We start from the raw sequence: 19,185 nt of genomic DNA, 5'->3' as shown, positions 1-19,185 counted from the left end.
CAGTTCTCCTCACCGAGTTCTTCATCTGGCAGTAGCTTCACTAAAATGTGTTTGACTGAAATAGGGCTTTAGCACAAACTTGCATTGCTTACTTGGTAAGAATGGATTTAAGTATACATCAGAAAGTATGTAAGTTTAAAGGGTGAGAAAAAGAAAAGCACAGAAGTCGTTATTCCTGATGCAGTCTGAATACAGAGTTGTTCATTACCTGTCACTTGGCATAACCTAGATTCAGAATGGTTTCAAACAAAAACTGAAAAGGGTTTTGTCATACACTTAAGGCACAATTAAATGTATATCTTCCAATAAAAGCATCACAGAATGTTATTTAGTTTTGGTAGGTATTTAGGAATTGAGCAAATTTACTGGATTATTTCTGTCTCTGTACAGCTGGTTTTAAAACTGTTGACAAATCCTGTGAGAGGGGCATATACAAGTTAAAATCTTGCAACCTTTTCCAATGCCTCACGATCCTCACAGTAAAGAACTTCTTCATTATATCTAACCTGAACTTCCCCTGCTTAAGTTTAAGCCCATCTCCCCTTGTCCTATCACTACAGTCCCTAATGAAGAGTCCCTCCCGAGGATCCTTATAGCCTCCCTTCAGATACTGGAAGGCTGCTATGAGGTCTCCATGCAGCCTTCTCTTCTCCAGGCTGAACAGCCCCAACTTTCTCAGCCTGTCTTCATACAGGAGGTGCTCCAGCCCCCTGATCATCCTCGTGGCCTCCTCTGGACTTGCTCCAGCAGCTCCATGTCTTTTTTATGTTGAGGACCCCAGAACTGCAAGTGAGGTCACATGAGATCAGAGTGGAGGGGCAGGATCACCTTCTTCAACCTGCTGGTCACACTCCTTTTGATGCAGCCCAGCACATGGTTGGTTTCTAGGCTGTGAGTGCATACTACTGGCTCATGTTCAGTTTCTTATCAACCAACACCCCCAAGTCTTTTTCCTTAGGGCTTCTGTGAATCACTTCTGTGCCTGGGAGTGCTCCAACCCTAGTGTAGGACCTTGCATTTTGCTTTGTTGAACTTCATGAGGTTGGCATTGGCCATCTCTCAAGCGTATCAAGGGTCCTCTCCATGATTCTGCCAGGCACAGAGGTGAGACTGACTGGTATGTAGGTCCCTGGGTCTTCCATTTACCCCTTCTTGAAAACAGGGGTTATATTTCCCTTTTCTCAGTCATCAAACCACTGTAGCTGGTGGCAGGTCATGCATGAACTGTATGTGAGATAGTAGAAGACTTTAAAAATACTAAAACTATGTATCATTGTCAGAGCTAATTTAAAGCAGGATCATAGAACTTGAAACTGGAGATTTGAAACTATAGACAAAGTTTTTTCCAACAGCAACATGAACCTGACACTTGATTATTATACTGTTTTCATAGCTTTGAAATTTAACTGACTGAATTCCTCAATTAAATGGTTTAGCAGTCTAAAGCAGGCAATCCTGTTCCACTTCAACAGCGCTTTTCTTTTCTTGAGCCATGCTATGGCTGTGATTACAGGAATGTCTTCATCAAAGAAAAGAAGTGAATATAATGTACATTGCCTGTTTACTTAATTTTGGAGTTTCTGCTGGGTTTATGTTTGCTGGTTTTAAAAGCACATGGCAGTGTTTGACGTGTATCAAAGGCATCCTTTGGAGGATGACAGCAAAGCTACCTGGCTTTCCTTGGTTGTGAGACACCTTTTTATATGATTTTTGGTTCTAAATCAAGTTTCCAAGTGACTTTCAGAGAACAGTTATTTTGAGGCTTTTAACTGTTATCTTAACGTCATTGTTTCTGGCCTGAGGAAGATGGGCAGCTCTGCAGCAGCACATTTGCTCGCTAGGGAAATGAGTTGCTGCTGACAGCCTGTTGTCAGCAGAGAGTCCTCATTCACCTGTTCTTAACTGCTGCTGAAAACTGTTGAGTTGCCTGGATAGCGCAGCCCTGTCCATGTGAGCTGTACATGCCATTGTGTCTTGTGCTGTTTGTGATAGTGTTGAAAACTGCTCTTTCCACACTAAATCAAGCTGTTTTCATCACCAGAAAAAGGACAGTTGTCCTTTTCTGACAACAGGGCTTTGGATTGTTATCTGACTGTAGGTGGCCTCAAATGGTGTCATTAGTGACAAACTGCTGTTTTTTACAGGTTTAAAATGCTTGAGTCTGCTGTTTTAGTGAAAGAATCAGTAATTGTTTTACTTTGCTTATTAAATTGCCAGTTACTAGTAATGTGTACTTCCAACTTTTGAATGATTTATGAAGGAAATATTTATTGGGTTTATGTATCTATTAAGTGTGCTTCTGCATTCAGATGATAAACAGTGTTAATTGTGGTTCATTCTCTTCTATTTCCTTCTCCCTCCCCAGTGGGCAGTGGGATTGAAAATGTCCTGATGTATCCCTTTTTATATAAAGACAGAAGAAAAACTCTCCTGTGAAGTTCAGTTGGGGAGTACAGTGATTCAGAACAATGTGTGACCCATCTTGAATGCAGTCATTTTGTCTGTTGAGTTTTTGGAGTGACTTTTTTGCAAGTTGCTGAAGTCCCAAAACACTTTTTGATGAAGTAGGAGTTAGCATCTTTCCCAAACATGAATTTGCGTACCAGCCCATCCGAAGCATTTGAGTGTGCTTTTAAATCCATTCCTATTCTGAGCATGTGCATACAGTCAAGGGCAGATAGTTCTGTGCTGATGTATGTCCTCAGAAAAATTTCTCTGTGCCAGTGAAACTGGAGAACTATGATTTGGGAAGTTACTTTAAAAACATCGCTAACATATAGGATGTGCTTTCACAATTTCTTTGCCTTTAGTTTAGAAAGTTTTTATTCCAGAAGACATTTAGGGGGAAAGAGGAGTTTGTATTTGAAGGCACAGTTTCCGGTTGATATGATTGATTCTGTTTCATTATTTTTTTATTTTATTTTTTTTTAATTATTTTTTTTACTAGAAGCTTCCTTAAAAGAAAAAAGTAATGTGGCAAATTCTGATGTACTATTTATATGTTTCATGGTTAAATCATTAAAAATAAGCATTCTAGTACCAAAACAACTACAAAGAATCATATTCAAAAGAGTAAAATATCATTCTTTTGATTTTGTGTATTAGAATATTTCCATTGAGCCTGAATAAGGGTTGGCATCAATAGAAATATGTTGATGCTCGGATTTTCTTGGGAGGATTTCAGAAAGGGAAGCAGGCTTGAAATAGTTTGATCTTTCATAAAACTTGTTTTCATATTTGAAAGCCGGAAGTTTTAAAATAAAAAACACAGTTTTCCACCACGTGCGAATTGACACGGTTGGACCTATGTAGTGGAATTTTCCAGTGGGAATATCGGAAGGCACATTTGTAGCTACGATTTCAGTAGCGAGCACCAGGGCGCCACATGTAAGCGAGAGAAAGAGCAACAAGGGTCCTCGCACTGACTCAGGCTGCCTCTGATCTAAGGGTGAGTCAGTGGCAGCCCCCAGAGATAGCAGCTGTAGCCCCAGGTGTTAAATATGTGACAGCAGCTTGATCTATCGACCACTGTTAGAGGGGGCTTTGGCCTAAATGAAAATTCATGAAAAATTGATGAAGTCCCCAGATTATTTTTTTTCCCTTTTCCTTTTCCAGTGCTGTGCCAATGCAGCGAGGAGAGATTAAATGAGGTGTTGAATGCTTTAGTGGCAAGGAGGTTATGGTTCAGAGGTTGAGGGGGGGAAGGGGAAAGAAAAAAAAGAGCCATTTTCTACCTTACTTTCCTTTAAAAGAAAACATGAAGTGTTTCAGATTAGCTGGGGTTTGCTGCCATGTTAATATAAAGCTCAGGAATATTCACAAATAAGATTATTTTCTCCATGGGTTGGCAAAAGGTAGGAGTGTGTGGGTTGGTGCTAATAGAAAACAGTGGAAGACTCTGAGTCATAATTCAATTGGAGAACCAGAAATAGATTGAATTTTGTAATGGCAATATAAATTTGGGCTTCCATCTTTCTGAGTCTGTGCTTGAACTGAAGTCATTTGGAGAAAGAAAAGGTCTTGCATTATTTATATGTCACAGATTGCTTGAATAGCAGGCTTTGGAACACTCTCCAAACATAATGATCCTGTTTATGCTAGATCTAAAACTGAATTATGTTTTTATCTGTAACAAGAGAAGCTAAGTACTACACTGAGTTTAGTGTGAAGAGTCACAGGTGTATTCCAAAGCAAGCATAAGCCAGGTCTTTAAGATGGGAGACAGTAATTTTTCGAATAAAACAGATATGGTTTAATATTCAGGGAGTAAAGGCTGAGAGGTATAAAATAGAAGCTATGCAATCACCTTTGCATCATAATGTTAATGACTCTTTGCTGGAGCATGTGCAAAAGGCTGCAATATGGTCATAGTAACAGAGTTCGTTCCATTTGAAATATTCAGGGTAAATACCACTTGTAAAATAGGATTAAGAAAAAACCACAATATATGTGACTGTAAAATGGGTGGATGATTATCTTTTTTCCCATCTAGTTTCTGTGACATATGACTTAAAATGTAAAATTGTCATTAATTCTGTTACTAGTGATTTTGAAGTCTGTTTTGCTTTGTGGTTACTTTCACATGTGAAGAATACATCCTGTTCATTTACTTCTATCCCTCTTGTCCTTGTCCTTCTAAACAGAGTGTGAAAAGCTTCCTGTCTGAGCTGACAGTCTTTTGCTTTCATCAAGACAGAAATAATTATTGTAGAAATTGAAGTACTGGAGACTGTGGTCCTCTGAATGAGCCATATCAGGACATTGAAAAGTATCATGCTTTTTCTTATCTTCTCCGTTGCTCTGAGAAGAAATAAAACAAACCATGGATTTTATCACAGCTCACTTAATGGAAATAAAATTCCCCTCAAAAAAAGAAAATCTGATTAGATGCAGAAAAAAGCAGATTTCACAAGATAGGGGGGACCACTTCTAACCTTCTCTGTACTTTTGAAGTTTGCAATAAGCAATTTCTGTGGATTAGACTGGAGCCACTGGGAGTACAGTTGTTAGAAACCATTGCATTATACAGCATTGCTGTATAGGACAGAATTTAATTCCTGCAGTCACTGTTAGAAATTAAAGCTGTTGTTAAATACCAGTGAGTGAAGCCACATCAGATAAATCAAGACCTGACTGATGTCTCATCCTAGTTTCCTTTTGAATCATAAAAGTAGTTCTGATGATTTACCTTATTGGTTCAGCTTTTAGCTGAATATGTGTTTCTAGTGTTTCTAGAAACAGGAGTGTATCTCCTGCTGTTAACCACATTTCTCACAAACTGTTTAAAGATTGTGCTTCAGCACTGAGGCCTTCAACATGGACAAAAACAGTTCTTCCCCTCATCATCCATTAGGTCCTAGGCAAGTTACTGCATCATTACATCTTTATTTCATATCCTTTGAGCTCCACCTGGACATGCAGGTTTCAACGTTTAGTTCAAGGCTAAAGGTGCTAATGTTTCCTCACACATTAGAGCTATCACAGGGATGGTAGATTCAAAGATATTTAACATAATTTCAGTCATAATATCAAGCTGTACATGGCCTGTAGGCTTCTCCAGACCTCATTCTTGTTCTCCATTTTCTTTTTCCTCTTTTCATACTGTGCTCATCTTAAAATAGATGTAGGTGTTCACAGCACGATGAGCTCTAAAGAAAGATATGTAGGTTCATATAAGATACAGAGGCCTAGGTACCAGAATAGTGTTTGTTATGAGCACTTGTACTCAGCTGGTTTTGTTGGCCAAGAAGGGTATATCAGCCTAGCAAAATGTTTCCTTAACAGCTGCAAATTGGTTCCACCATGTGAATTAATTCCTTCAGAACGGGTTAGTATGTTATTGCAATATGCTCTCTTGCACTATGTAGTCATGCAGTCTAGTATCATCCCTAGTGTTCCTGTAGTAGGAATAATTTCTCACATCCAGAAATGTTTATAGAGAAGCTTTCTGTGGGATCTCTAATTTATTCCTTAAATTCTTCTGCCCAGGGTGTATCCTTTTTTTCCCATCTGAGAGAGAGCTTTCAGTGTAACCTTTCTAGAAGCTATTTGTAGTGTGCTCAATCTGATTCTGCTTCTAATAATTTCTTGTGCATGTCCTCATTTGATTTTTATCGGCTTCCTTCTTCCCCTTCCCTTTGATTTTATTTTTTTAAATCAAATCCTGCTGTTCATGTATCTTTGAGTGCTCTACCTGATAAAATGTTGACAGCTAAGGAACTGCTGATCACTTTACAGATCCCTTGAAAGAGAGCAGCTGTTGGCTGATCTGTTAGTGTGTGCGCTACCATGTACTGATGCGTTTGGTTGATGTTTCTCTATTTTTAATTCATCTGGGAAATGAAGGAGAGGATAACACTGCATTTTTACAACTGTGCTCCCTTTGCTCAGGAACCTATAAGCACTCTGAAAGTTAATTGAACTACTAGTTATTGTTGGCATATGTTTCAAACGTTGTGCTATTCTGCAAATTCAGTTAGGCTTAAAAAAAGTACTAATTCAAAGTGGTATTTCACACCATTCCTTTGCACATGTTGAATGATCTCAATTCTAACAAAGTTCATTGCTGTCGTAAGTAACAGTAATTATTAGGGTAAGATTGGTGGATGTTTTATATGTACATATATATATGTATGTATACAGGTTTTTATTCTGATAATCACTGTATTTGTTTGAGGACAACACAACCTTTTCCTTCTTCCTTTCCACCCCTCCCCTGTCTTTATTCAGATAAGTTCTTCCCCCTGTTCCTGTTTTTAAAGGACTGAAATCTAATCATATATTTGGTCATAATTCCACTTGAAATGCTCCCACAGATGTTATACTTTGAATAAGTTTCTAATACTTGGAATTTATGCAGGAAATGAAGTAGTGGTTTTGTTCCACTCCTCTGCATGATTTTTTCAAGTGGGAGTGATTTGAATGTGTACTGACACTTCAGAAATTGCCTCATCATGTTGGAGAAGGAAGGCATACACAGACTCTTTCTGCTGTCTCATAGATCTCTCTGCCACTGTACAAAGGGATGTAGAGATGTAAAGAACTGGGAGCCTTAGATTGCTGAGTCCAATGTATTCTACACAGCTGTATTTTGTAATTCCATTCAGAAACTTTTCAAGCTTCACTTTGAAAAGCAGTTTGCTTGCTTTCCCCTTCATTCCTGTTTCTCTTGGAAGCCTGTTTTGGAACTTAACATCTTCCAGTGAAGAATAATTCTAATGTTTCCAAGGTAAATATAAACATACTTAATTTATGTTTATTCTTGTGATCTCATTTTTCTTTAGTTGTTTTCTCTCCTTTTTATTGATAGATCACAGTGGTATCACTTCTCATCTCTGCTTTTGCTAAACTAAACAAGAAAAGCTTGTGTTCTCTTGGAAAGTATGTTAGATCCTAGTAGTTATTCACCTGCTCTAGTCTGCATATGTTTTCTGAGACCTGGGTGGGTAGATGGTATATGATATTTTGACACTTGCATGCTGTGCATTATAAACTAATGTTAATCACTACCTTCACTGGTCCCTTATCTATCAGTCCTCTGATCATATTTTACTTTTTCTAAGCATTTGGTAGCTCATAGTCATTCCATGGTAATCTAATGCAGATCTTTCTTTTCCTGTGTAATTTGTAACAGATGAGCTTCTACTTCCCTGTGATGGTGGTAAACTTCCCTGTGATGAGCTCAAAGGCATATGACCTTGCACTTGCTATTACTCCATTTCATCTAGTGTCTCCTTCACTAGTCTTCAGTGGCATCCAGTTCTTCCTGTTTAATGTGGTACTCTTGTTGGGTCCTGCTGGGTTTGTTGCCTAATCTTGTGTGCCAAAGTAGAAGGTGGCCTTGGCGTTCAAAATTGGCAATTTTCTTCATCCGCCTGCATCTTGCTGGAGGACTTTGCTTCTTCTAATAGGACTTGAAACCTGCCTCTTGCTCACCTTTTATGCAAAATCAGTTGATAAAACAAACAGGAAAGAGACCAGTTTCTGTCAGCTTATGAACAGGATACCAGCTCAGAAAGGCTGAGTCATATGAACATTACTCGTGGGAAGGAGGTAGTTTCACTGACTCTCATTAGCTTCTGTTACAATCTCAAAACACCAATGCATACGTGAGAATCTGAGGAAAAATATCCCCTGTTTAAGCAGATAAGGCAAGTAGCAGTCGTGCAAAAGCTGGGTTAATCTTTTGACTTATTTTTTAGATCATAATGTATGCAAAAAGTTCTCCATCTGCTGCATATGTACACACACAAGTATAATTTAAAAGAATGTAGGCGTGGAAAAGGAACAAAAGAATTCCTTACAATCCTTCGACTTCAACTTTTGAAACTAATTATTCCATGCTGTCCCTGAAGTTGTCAGAAATAGGATGATCACTTTGTGTTTTAGCAGAGATGGTTATTAAATGGAACTTTAGGTGTGGTTAGAATATAAGAACTCCTGAGTTTTGTCCAGAAGAGCACTATTGAGGTAGTTAGATAAAATGTTCTGGTTTTATTTTACATGGAAGAAAAAAAGTAAGCGTCATCAGGAGAGCTTTCCATTTATTTCAATGATAGATGCAAATTCTTCACAAGTTTTACGTGCATATATAGCCTTTGGAATACACAGATTATCAGCTGTAAATATGAAGAGACATTTTGGTTGCAGTGTGGTCACACTGCTTTTGAGAATTATACATTTTTATTCTTTCCTAGTTTTGAAAGATGGAGCTGTAAATTTGTTTTTCAGGACACATTTCCTCTTTTACGCTGGAAGCAGTGCCAAAATGCACTACTGGGTCTCACCAGTTGGTCTACCTAGTGCAGTGATCTATCTTGGATAGTGACAAAAACAGGAGCTGGGATTTAAGCCTCATGCTCCACATGCTAAAGATACATATGCTACAGCCGCCATACATTCAATTAGCATATATACAGTTCTTACTCTGCAGTAGAAGCAACTTAATTACCTGATTCAAACCTGTAATTTCCACTCCTCGAGATGCATGCCTAAAAGTCAGTAGTGGCAATACTGAACATCAGTCATCTTTTCTTGGAGATTCAGAGCCATCTGTTCAAAGTCATGTGTCACATTGATTGCAGAACCACAACCAGAAGCCAGAACTTCTGATAGGTAGTATGGTATTTAAGAATATGAGGGGTATTCTATTTTATTTGTGTCTCTCCCAACTATAAGCAAGCCAAGTGACTTTTCTTAATGCTGTTGTTCAGATTGTGTTCCCATTGAACAGCATCTGATTCTGAATGTATTAGTTCTTGTAAATAATGGACTTTTTAATAGATCTTATATGCATTATGTAAACTTTGATCCTGTCAATCTTATTGAACAATGTGAAAACATCCTACCCCTGAAAGCACCTAATATAAATAAACTTTTCAGAAGGTGGGCCATAGGGAAATAGATTTCAGCAATCCAAACAAAAAGGTTTCCTTTACCTCTAAGAAATTGACATCTTACAAAAACAGTACAAAAAGCAAAACAACCCACAGAAATAATCATCCCCAAACAGGTAAGTTCTGCCAACACCCATCTCTCACCACCCAAGAAAAAGGCAGGCAAGAAGGCCCACCAAGAAACCAGAGGGTGGTGATACAGTTTGATCTGCAAGTTGTTTGAGAATTACTTCTTTACCTACTAGTGTCATAGGTCTAAATGATATTTCCACTGGAGCCCGTGCTTTTAAAGTTGTTGTGAAATTGGAGTCTGGGACAGAGCCCTGGCTTTTTAAATCTGGGTTTTCTTATCAAATAACTTGGTCAGATTGTAAGGACTTGTTTTCACTCGCTAGAATAAAAGCTTGTCTTTTGAGTATTCTTTATATAATTCACTTGCTAATTTTGCCATTCATCAAAATATTGTGACTGGTTTTCATAAATACACTGTGCACATGTGCAGATCTAGGTTTATATGTCACTTTTCTCATGATACACCTGTATACTGAACAAATGAGAACTTGGTTTCTGTCATATCAAACCCCTTTCACAGTTGTTTTATTCCAGTGCTGCAGATGTGCTTAAAGGTAGTTTAATAATACTAATTTTCATCTCTCTTGGAAATAATTTCACTTTTTCAGAATGGCTCATTATGAGGAATGGATGTAAAAAGTAGAAATTAAGAGCCATGAGGAAGAAACAGTTTTCTGTCGCCATGTCATCGCCTTCCTATCAGTGACATAACCAGTGAACAAACAGGATTTAACATGCAATATATATATTAATAATATGAAATACATATACTCTATAAACACATCTTTTAAGAAGTAGGCTCTATTATTGGTGCGCAATAAAATTCCCAAGTAACAGACGATGTAGGGGTTTAATGTAATCTGTCACTGCCTGTGCTTCAAAGAAGCTTCTTTGTCAGGTTCACAGTGTGCGCAACACAACTGCAGTATGAAATGTATGTATTTCCATCCATTGTCTCTGTGTGTTAGAGGCAGTTTATGATTTTGTATATTCTTTTTGCTCCCTTTCAATCAGTTAAATACATATGCAAATAGGTACGGAAGAAATACTAAATTGATCATTTGTTTCTGATTTTTAGCAGTCCTCTCTTCAGCCTTCATGCTTCTGTGATAACTATTTCATATTTGTATAAAAAAAAAACACTTCTTTTCCTTATCAAGTAGACTAAAAGCAACTCTAGGAAATAAAGAGGCAGTGCAAGTAAGGATCTGTACTTTTTTCCATATGTTGCATCAACTGCAGGGAATATGTGTACACTTGGGCCAGCTGTTTTTCCATCTTCTATCCTGAACTCCTCAGTTGAGGTGACCTCTGAAGTGCCTGCTACAGTGAGTGATGGAGTTATTGAGATCCAGTGACATCATGACCCTGACCCCCTCGTGGCCTTGGTTTCACTCATCCATCTTCCTAGCCCCACAGACCGTGATGTGCTGTGTGGAGACAGGATTAAACAAGTGTGAATAAACAAGTTCAAAGCTTTCTGTCATGGCTGCCAACACAGAACATCAGGAAAATGAAGCATTAATAACCTGATGCTGGGGAGGCATGTTGTTTTGCCATAAGAACACCTGGGGAAAATGCTGCTTTCTATGCAGTTAGGTTTTGCAAGCCAGGAAAAGTTTGCTTAAGACTTCTGTGAAGGGTGCAAGATTTGGCCTGCCATTCTTCTTAGTCATGAAGCTGGCAGCAGTCAGACCAGAGGTAGATACATCATCCAGAAAGGTGATGAAAAACCTGCTATGGAAGCAGCACTCTGTGGTTGTATTGTGTGTTATTTGGGCTGTGGTTCATCAGAAGTGATTGGAGTTGTGGTTTTTTTTTGTGGTTTTCACCAGAAAAAGTAGTCTGATGTGTTTTGCCAAGGTTATTCTCTTAAGGAAAATCTTAGGAGTTTTGTACTTTGCCATGAACAAAACTTCTTTTCTCTAGTATGATTTCAGGTTGAATCTGTCTGTGGGTTAAGATGCTGTGATAAGGTACACTTACGGTTGTGACAGTGGTTTAGGTAGTGTCTGTCTTCTCTTTGTCAAAACACTCTCTTTACCCTGTGGCACTTTCTGATCAATTGACTGGTCAGTGATTAAATAGATTCATTTAGTTCAGTGGGTCAGAGCTGTTGTGGTGGGTAGAAAATTACTGATGGATTATCAGTTTCATCACCTCTGACATCCAGCCTTAGCGTAGTTCATCATCTGAGAATTCGTAACGCATTTGCCTGCACAGGAACATGCTCAGCTACCTGTGTGATCATGAATATAGGTACTGGGAATGTTGTGCTCAGGACTGATAGGAGAGATGTCACAGAAATTAGAAGGGTATCATCTTTTTTGGTGATAAAAACATGCATTAGTGCCAACTACTAAAGGGTATGCTAGGGTCAGTAGCAGGCTAAGTAAGTTACAGAGCCGTAATTCACTGATACTTGTCCTTTCCTGGAATGTTTCAAGAAATAAAAGTGCTTTTCAGAATTGGAGGAGCTTTGGCTTTAGAGTAACTGGACACTTTTGAGGCAGAAAATATTGGATGATTTTTGAAATATAAAACTAGCAAATTTATACTGAAACAGATATCCTTTTAGAGGCGTTCTCATTTCATGCCTGTTACATGGTAAATCTTGCTATTACTCACTGACAGCCTGTCTAAGATTAAGGGTTTTTTTCCTAGAATCCTGAAATCATTGTGAGCAAGCCCAGTTGGAGGAGATGGTGCACTACTGTATTTCTAGGTGACAAAAATCAGAGGCTTCTTATATTGTGATAAAAGAGAAGGATGCCTGAGAGATGTAGTGAATGAATTAGTGCCATTTTAGACACCTGAACATTGTCAAGGTTAGCAAAGTAACAGTGACTGTCATGGTGGGGAAGTTACTCCTCAAAAAACTCCTCTAATGTTTGAGATCTATCTCCTCAGTGGTTTCTGTTGTTGTGCTTGTGATTTTTATTTATATCTTACTAAACTAAAGGTATTTCCACTCTTCCTCTTACGGGACTATCACTCTGCTCGTTCGTCTACTTTAGCACTGAACAGAAGATCCCTCAAGTATCTCTGACTTCAGAGAGAGCACTCATACCTTCCGTGTTCTGATCTTCAGAATATGAATTGCTGTTTTTTCTAATGATTCCTTCACGCTTTCTTGCAGCATTATCTCTCCCGATTGTGTCTTCCCACCATATTTCTACAGATCCTTTTCAAGTGTGGGGCATAGGGTGTTAAACCTACTTTGAAATTACATATGTATTCTGTAACCAGATATCCAACAGTTCTTTTATCAGTTAATTCTCTTCTTCCACAGAAAAAAAAAATACTGCAATGTGGGAATAGCCAGTCAAACAAACTCCTGCACTTTAGTCTGTGATTTTACTGAATAATTCTTGTGTTTCTTATCTGAGTTAAGCACTTCAGAGGGCTGATTTTTCTACTAAGTGTGCTACTGTTGTATGGAAGTACTAAGAGAGGAGGAAGATGAGGAGAGAAAGAATGGTGACTGGAATGAAAAAGAAAGATGTAAAGTTTCCTCCTGATGGCATACCCTTATTTTCAGGAAACACTCAAAATATCAAACAAACTTAGAGGCCCTGGGTGAAAGGGAGATACCCTCCCCTTCAATTGAAATAACTTCATGTATGGAGCTACAAAGGAAGACAGTGGTGGTAGAACATCTGCTACATTCTTCTGGTTCATTTTGTAATGTAGTTCACTGACTATGTGCACTACTTGCAATGTAGCTACATTTATTTACCTTAATTTAAGGACGCTGCTATCCTGTAACTTTGAGTTTCCTGGCTTTCCCTGGTAATGTATACATGTCGAACCATGTCACTTTATAGGGTTTGACTGGTTATCTCTTCCTCAGTGCATGTTTCGTAGTCTTGTAGACAGTGTATGGGAACATTTCCTATGTTGTGACTTGTGAAGCACATTAATCTAGTACTCTTTTGGGATGTTGACCTGAAAGATGCAATTGAGCATAATTGATATATGTAGTAGTGATGTATGAAGTGAAATCTAACATTAGTGAAGAATTTAAAACTTGTTTATTGTCATTACTCTTCATCTTGGTCCAGACAACACAGCATGAATGGGGTTTCATTGTATGTGGCTTTGAGCAAATATGACTTTTAATCTATAACCCACTGGACTTCATCCAAGATGATGAATGGGAGTTTCTAGAGAAGTGTTACTATCATCATTTAAAGTTTAATAATGCTTCTGTGTTGGTATTATACCAGCTATTAACAAATGCCTTTATAGAAGAAAAATTGTTTGGTTGTATTTTTTTTAAGTACCTAATTCCTATCTATCTTTTAAATCAGAAACAAGTTAAGGATCCATTTAATATAGCAGTTCCATAGAAATGTCTTTTAATTCCAAATAACTTACAAGTATGACATTTGAAACCAGAATGTCATGTGCAGCCAAGGAGGAAAGATGCTTCGAGAGGAGGTAAAGTGGCTAATTTTATTTCCAGAGGAATAAACTAAAATTTTATTACTAATACTAAATAAAAGTCAGACCCAAACCTCAGTCAGTGCCTGTATCAGTTAACCGATGAATGGATCTCATTTAAGCCTTGAAGTTCTTTTGTGGATTCAAAATGCTGTCACGATGAAAATAAAGTGGAGTTAAAGCTTTGTAGAATGAACTTTTTTCTTATTCATTTTGTAATGTCCATTGCATAAAGTATTTGCTAGTACAGAATTTGATTTCCATGTTTTAGCTAATATTCCTTCCAGGATTAGAATGGAAGAGAAAATGCTACAGTTTCAGTTCTTTCTTCTGCCTCAGACTTCTAAATATTACCACCCCTATTTTACAAATCGCTAGCCAATACTTCTTTATCTCAAAACAGATTGTGAGGCTAAGCATATTGCTGATGTGAAATGCTAAACTCATGCTAGCACGATAGGTAGCTGAGAGACATTCTGCTCCTGTTGATATAAGCAGTTTACTCATTGGATGTGATAAGTGTTAAACTGCATGTGCAGCTTTGTACAGAAGTTGTTCTTTTAGCGCGGGGAGGCTTCACATGCATACAGCTGCTTATTTTCTTACTTGTCTGCAGAGGTACCTTAGTTTCAACTGCCTACTTGAATTTACTTTTGCCAAGTATTTTGAATATATTGAAAGGGGAAAAACCATAAGAAGGCATTCATCTACAGGGGATTATCCTAAAGCGTAGAAGAATATATGCAGTACTTGAAATGACTTTTAACCCAAGTTTGACATTTGACTTGCTTTAGAATTGATAATATCCTTTTTGAGATCTCTGACTTATAATCAACCTCATTAATTCTTGTGACTTCTCTTGTTTCTTTTTATTGACACATAAGATGTATTATTTTAGAAAATGAATTCCAGTTCTTTGTCACAATTCCCTGTTACAAAAATGAAGTAAGGTTAAACTGCACGCACACTTATAATATGACAATAGTTTGGCTCTTTCACTGGGGGAAGCACACAGGAATTATCAAGTTAGACCCTAGAATTTGCATCAATTGTTGTGATGTCAAAGCTGCCATATTAATATTCTTAGTTTTCCAATTCAGTGGTTAAGTATAATGCAGATCAATCTAGTGAGGTTTTTGGTACACTAAGTACTTCTTGCTTTTACAGCTGTATGGTCTTGAGTTAAAAATAAGCTTTTAAAAACACATAGTCATAACTGATAAAAACTTGTAGTTTCAAATAAAAGTGGAATTTGATATGGGAGGAAATTAAGTACGTATTTTTTGTCTGATTTTTCTTAAAACTGAATGTGCTATATTTATATTGAGAAATAGTGTTTGAATCTTAAAAAAATCATAGTTTATTTTGACCTATTTTTTAGAACTATCTTTAACAGTTATTGGAGTAGATGATGCTCATTGCTCTAAGATCTAGGTGTATTAATGTATGTCCCTGCCTAAATATTGAGAGGGAAAATAAGAAAGCTTCCTAGAAATGAATGCAATGCTTAGATTGTTAGATTCAGAGCTGCAAAACCAAAACTTTCTCAAATTAATTCTAGGAGTGTGAAAATTTGCTTCTATTAAAGTCTAACCTAAGGCTTTGTTCAGTACAATGTGTTATATTACAAGCATTAAAGTTTATTAAAACAATTGAAACTTGAAAAAAATTAATGATGTCTCATCCTGACAGCACAACAGTGATAAAATAATGTCAAAAACTGTGTCTGATAGATTTCAGGTTAAATATGGGTGGCATGTATTTTCAGACCAACAAAAGTGTTCTGCATCCTTCTGTGTCTCTTGCATGACTGCTGGCTTGTCTAGGGAATGGAAAAAGTGTGGCTTGATGTTATGATCATTTAATGTATAGAGAAAGAATGAAGTGGAACAGTGAAATTTGAACAGCTTACTAATTCTGTCACATCTCTGACTTACTCTGCTAAATTCTCAGACTTGTGGTCTATGCCGGAGGACAGGTCAATAAATTTTTCATTCATTTGAAAGGGGCTTTGCAACTGAGTCTAGAAGATTAAAGGTCCAGTGGGTAATAAGTAGATGGTCACTACTTGGTGCGACTGCGTCATAGTACAGTTACACAAAGAAACATTACAAGTAGTAATAAACTTGTTCGTTTCTATAATAATTTACTTGGCGTAGGCTTCTGCCTCTTTCTGAGCAGAATTTTCTGTGTTTGTAAGGAACAACTGAAATCTAAACTGGTGACTCCATAGATTTCTATAAAGTATTCTAATTAATATTATTTTTCTATAGCATTTAAGTATGAGTTGAAGTACTTTGTTAGACAATGGTCTCCCTGTACACAGACTTTTTAGCTGTTAGGCACCTTTCACCTACCTCTCGTACAAACAGTAGTGAACTATCTATTATATATATCTGCATTTACATTTACACACACAAAGAGCCAGTGAATGCTGGTAAGTTATCCATAGATCTCACCGGAGAATCCAATGCATGTTAACAGAACGTTAGTAACTCCCATTTAATAATTAGCAAAACACAAAGGATTTATTTTCACTTGAACTCCTGATCTTTTTTCAGCCTTCAGGTAGGAAAGTGGCTTTAGCTTCAGCTTCCCTAAAATAGCTATTACTGGATTTTTATCTTTTTTTAACGTTTTTTTCCCCCAAATTTTATGTCTAAAAATTGTAAGAGTTAGTTCCTTAAAACAAAAATGCAACTTAGAGTACCTTGATTCTGGGGGTTTAAGTGAACGTGTGCCTATGTAACATGAATGCGTTTGTGTTTGTTTGTATACCAGTGGTTTTAATTTAAAACACTGAAACATATTCATCTAATTCAGCTGCTCAGGTTATTTCCTTTACTTAACCATAATGTGTGCTGTTTGGAATTGTTATAGTTCAGGAAAGAAAACGCATAGCATTCATACAATAATGAAACAAATATTTGAAAATTTTAAGGAGCCTAATGCTATTTTCTTTTTTTCCTACCTGATGAATCCAGATACAGATGTATGGAGCCACATCTGTTAAGATCACTGAGTATCACTTGATACTCATCCCCTGTTTAGAGATTTGACCCTTAGCATGGATTTCAGCAGCATTCAAGCAAGACAAAAAAAAAGAAAACAAAATGAATAAAATCCTTTGAAAACTTACCCAATGGCAAATTACTCTTTTAGGAAGCTTTATCAGGGCCATAAAAGTTGGCAGTATGACCCTTGTATGTCATGAAGAAACTTGGTCACATTTAGCCAAGTGGTAACATCATTCAACCTCAGCACAAGAAGAAAGTATTCCTTTAAAAATGTGGCTATAGCCTCTGAAAAAGAGAAATCCTGGAGACTACCGTGAAGTTGAAGTAAGGCTTCCTATTGTGTATGCCGCTTCCAGCCATTGTACACATTTGACCCCCAAATGACAAAATAAATGAAAGCTGCTCTTCAAAGTAATGCAATCAGTTCAAAAATATTGTGCTAATAAAGTTATAAATTCTAATTGAAAGATTTATGGCAATCCATTTAGTTGTTACTAGGTTATTTGTGACAGACAGATGCAGAGTAACCTGATTAGAGTCAGCATTGTGATGACTTGTAACTGCAGAGGAGAATAAAGCTTTAAACCATTGTCACAGCCCATTCTCCAAGATGCATTTGGAAGCTGATTTAAAAGAAAATATATGAAGGTTAAATATATGTTTGCAGCTGCCTCAGATACTTCGGCCCAAAGGAAGTGCTAAAATGACTGGCAGATCTTTTTTTACCTAAGTTTTAATTTATAACTCAATTTAGCAGATGGATTCAAAAGACATTCTATAGAAACACTCTTTCCAATATAAAATTAATTTGTCCATTATTTTTATATTTAATATCAGGTATTAGGAAAAATAGTGTTAATACAGTTAACAGCAGTGCTATTAGGGAGTTTATTCTTTTCTATGCAATGAACAAACTATTAAAATATGCTGTTTATATGAACATGCCCTTGAAAGATGTAAAAGCAATACTTTTATTCACATGTAGCTGTATCATTTTAATTGCAGGAGCTTAGCTTTATAGGAATCAAATGATAGTTTAATAGATGCTACAAACAGAAGAAAGCTACCTTTTGTCTGTAACATGTACCTAGATTTAATACCCCCAAAATGGATATCTTCATATTTTCTTTAAGATGTTCTTGTAGTGATTCCCTTCAAATCATTTTACAAGTGAGAATTAATTCAGTTTTGTATTTGTTTTGTTTGACCTATTTATCACAAACAGGACTAATTGGTGAAATAGTACAGTTCTGCATGAGGAATAAAATGTATACAGGTTTTGAATAATGCTGTAGTAATGTGTATTGCAAAGCGATTCGTAGTCCTAACTTCAGTGCATTTCAATGCTTTGGCACATAGCAATAAAATGATCCAAGTTCAGGGTTACTGGCAAGTGCTGGTCTTAGCCTTTCTGATTAATATATGTCTTATCCTGTAATATGTCACTTTCTATTATATTCAAAGTTATAATCAAAATAGATGTAGTAGTTACAGCTGTCAAAGGGGACTACTTTGACAGAACTGCTTTTGCATTGAGAGTTAAATGATTCTTATGGCTCTAACCTTATAGAATAATATGCTTTACTTGCTAGCATTCATTTAATAAACTTTCTTTAATGCTATAGGGGGAAATACTGATTTACCAGAACATCAAAAAACAGAGGGTGAACTGTAAATCTGACCAGCGAATGTGTTTATGTACAGTAGGCAGATTTCTTTGGCAGGTTGCAATACTGATTAGTTTCCTGCTGGCATTGACTATTGTGTTAAAGTAGTAGGAAATGCCAAACATGAAAAATTGTAAATTGTATGTGTCTATATTGATATATTGTAAGTTTGTGTATGTTTTTATTACATCCTGATTATAAGTGTCATCTTAAGACTGTCTGCTCTTTTCTAAGGTAAGACTTCTCTCTGTTGCCTATAACTTTACAAAGTTGTGATTGCTTCATTTGAAGAGGCCATGTTTGACCCTGCCTTCAGGATGACTACTTGTGTGTGCTGTGATAGGGAAAGCAAAAGGAAGAACCAGGATAGAAACTTTTTCTCTTTTTAAACATTAGCTTTTTATGAATCAAGATGCTCTGAATACATCCTGCCAATGTCCTTCCTGAACTCTTGAAGTATTTTGGAACAGGTTACAGTATCTAGATACTTATGACCATGGATCTGGTCAGAAACATTCTTTTCACCTTGCTGTCAAAATCCACTCAGGAAAGCACTGTTTACAGATGTAAATTACCAGGTTCTGAGAT

At 36.9% G+C, this 19,185-nt stretch overlaps 1 protein-coding gene across 19 annotated transcripts in view; it reads left to right on the top strand.

The window, feature by feature from the left end:
- The window catches only part of ROBO2 (roundabout guidance receptor 2), a 1,076,913-nt gene that overhangs the window by 667,678 nt on the left and 390,050 nt on the right, over positions 1-19,185 (top strand). The window lies entirely within an intron of this gene.

The sequence above is a fragment of the Pezoporus wallicus genome, unplaced genomic scaffold (assembly GCF_028554395.1).
Source record: "Pezoporus wallicus isolate ANWC-B61680 ecotype Strahan unplaced genomic scaffold, APGP_CSIRO_Pwel_v1 contig_5922, whole genome shotgun sequence".
NCBI lineage: Eukaryota > Metazoa > Chordata > Aves > Psittaciformes > Psittacidae > Pezoporus > Pezoporus wallicus.
The sequence above is the reverse complement of the archived record's forward strand: the minus strand, read 5'-3'. Positions and strand labels throughout refer to the sequence as shown.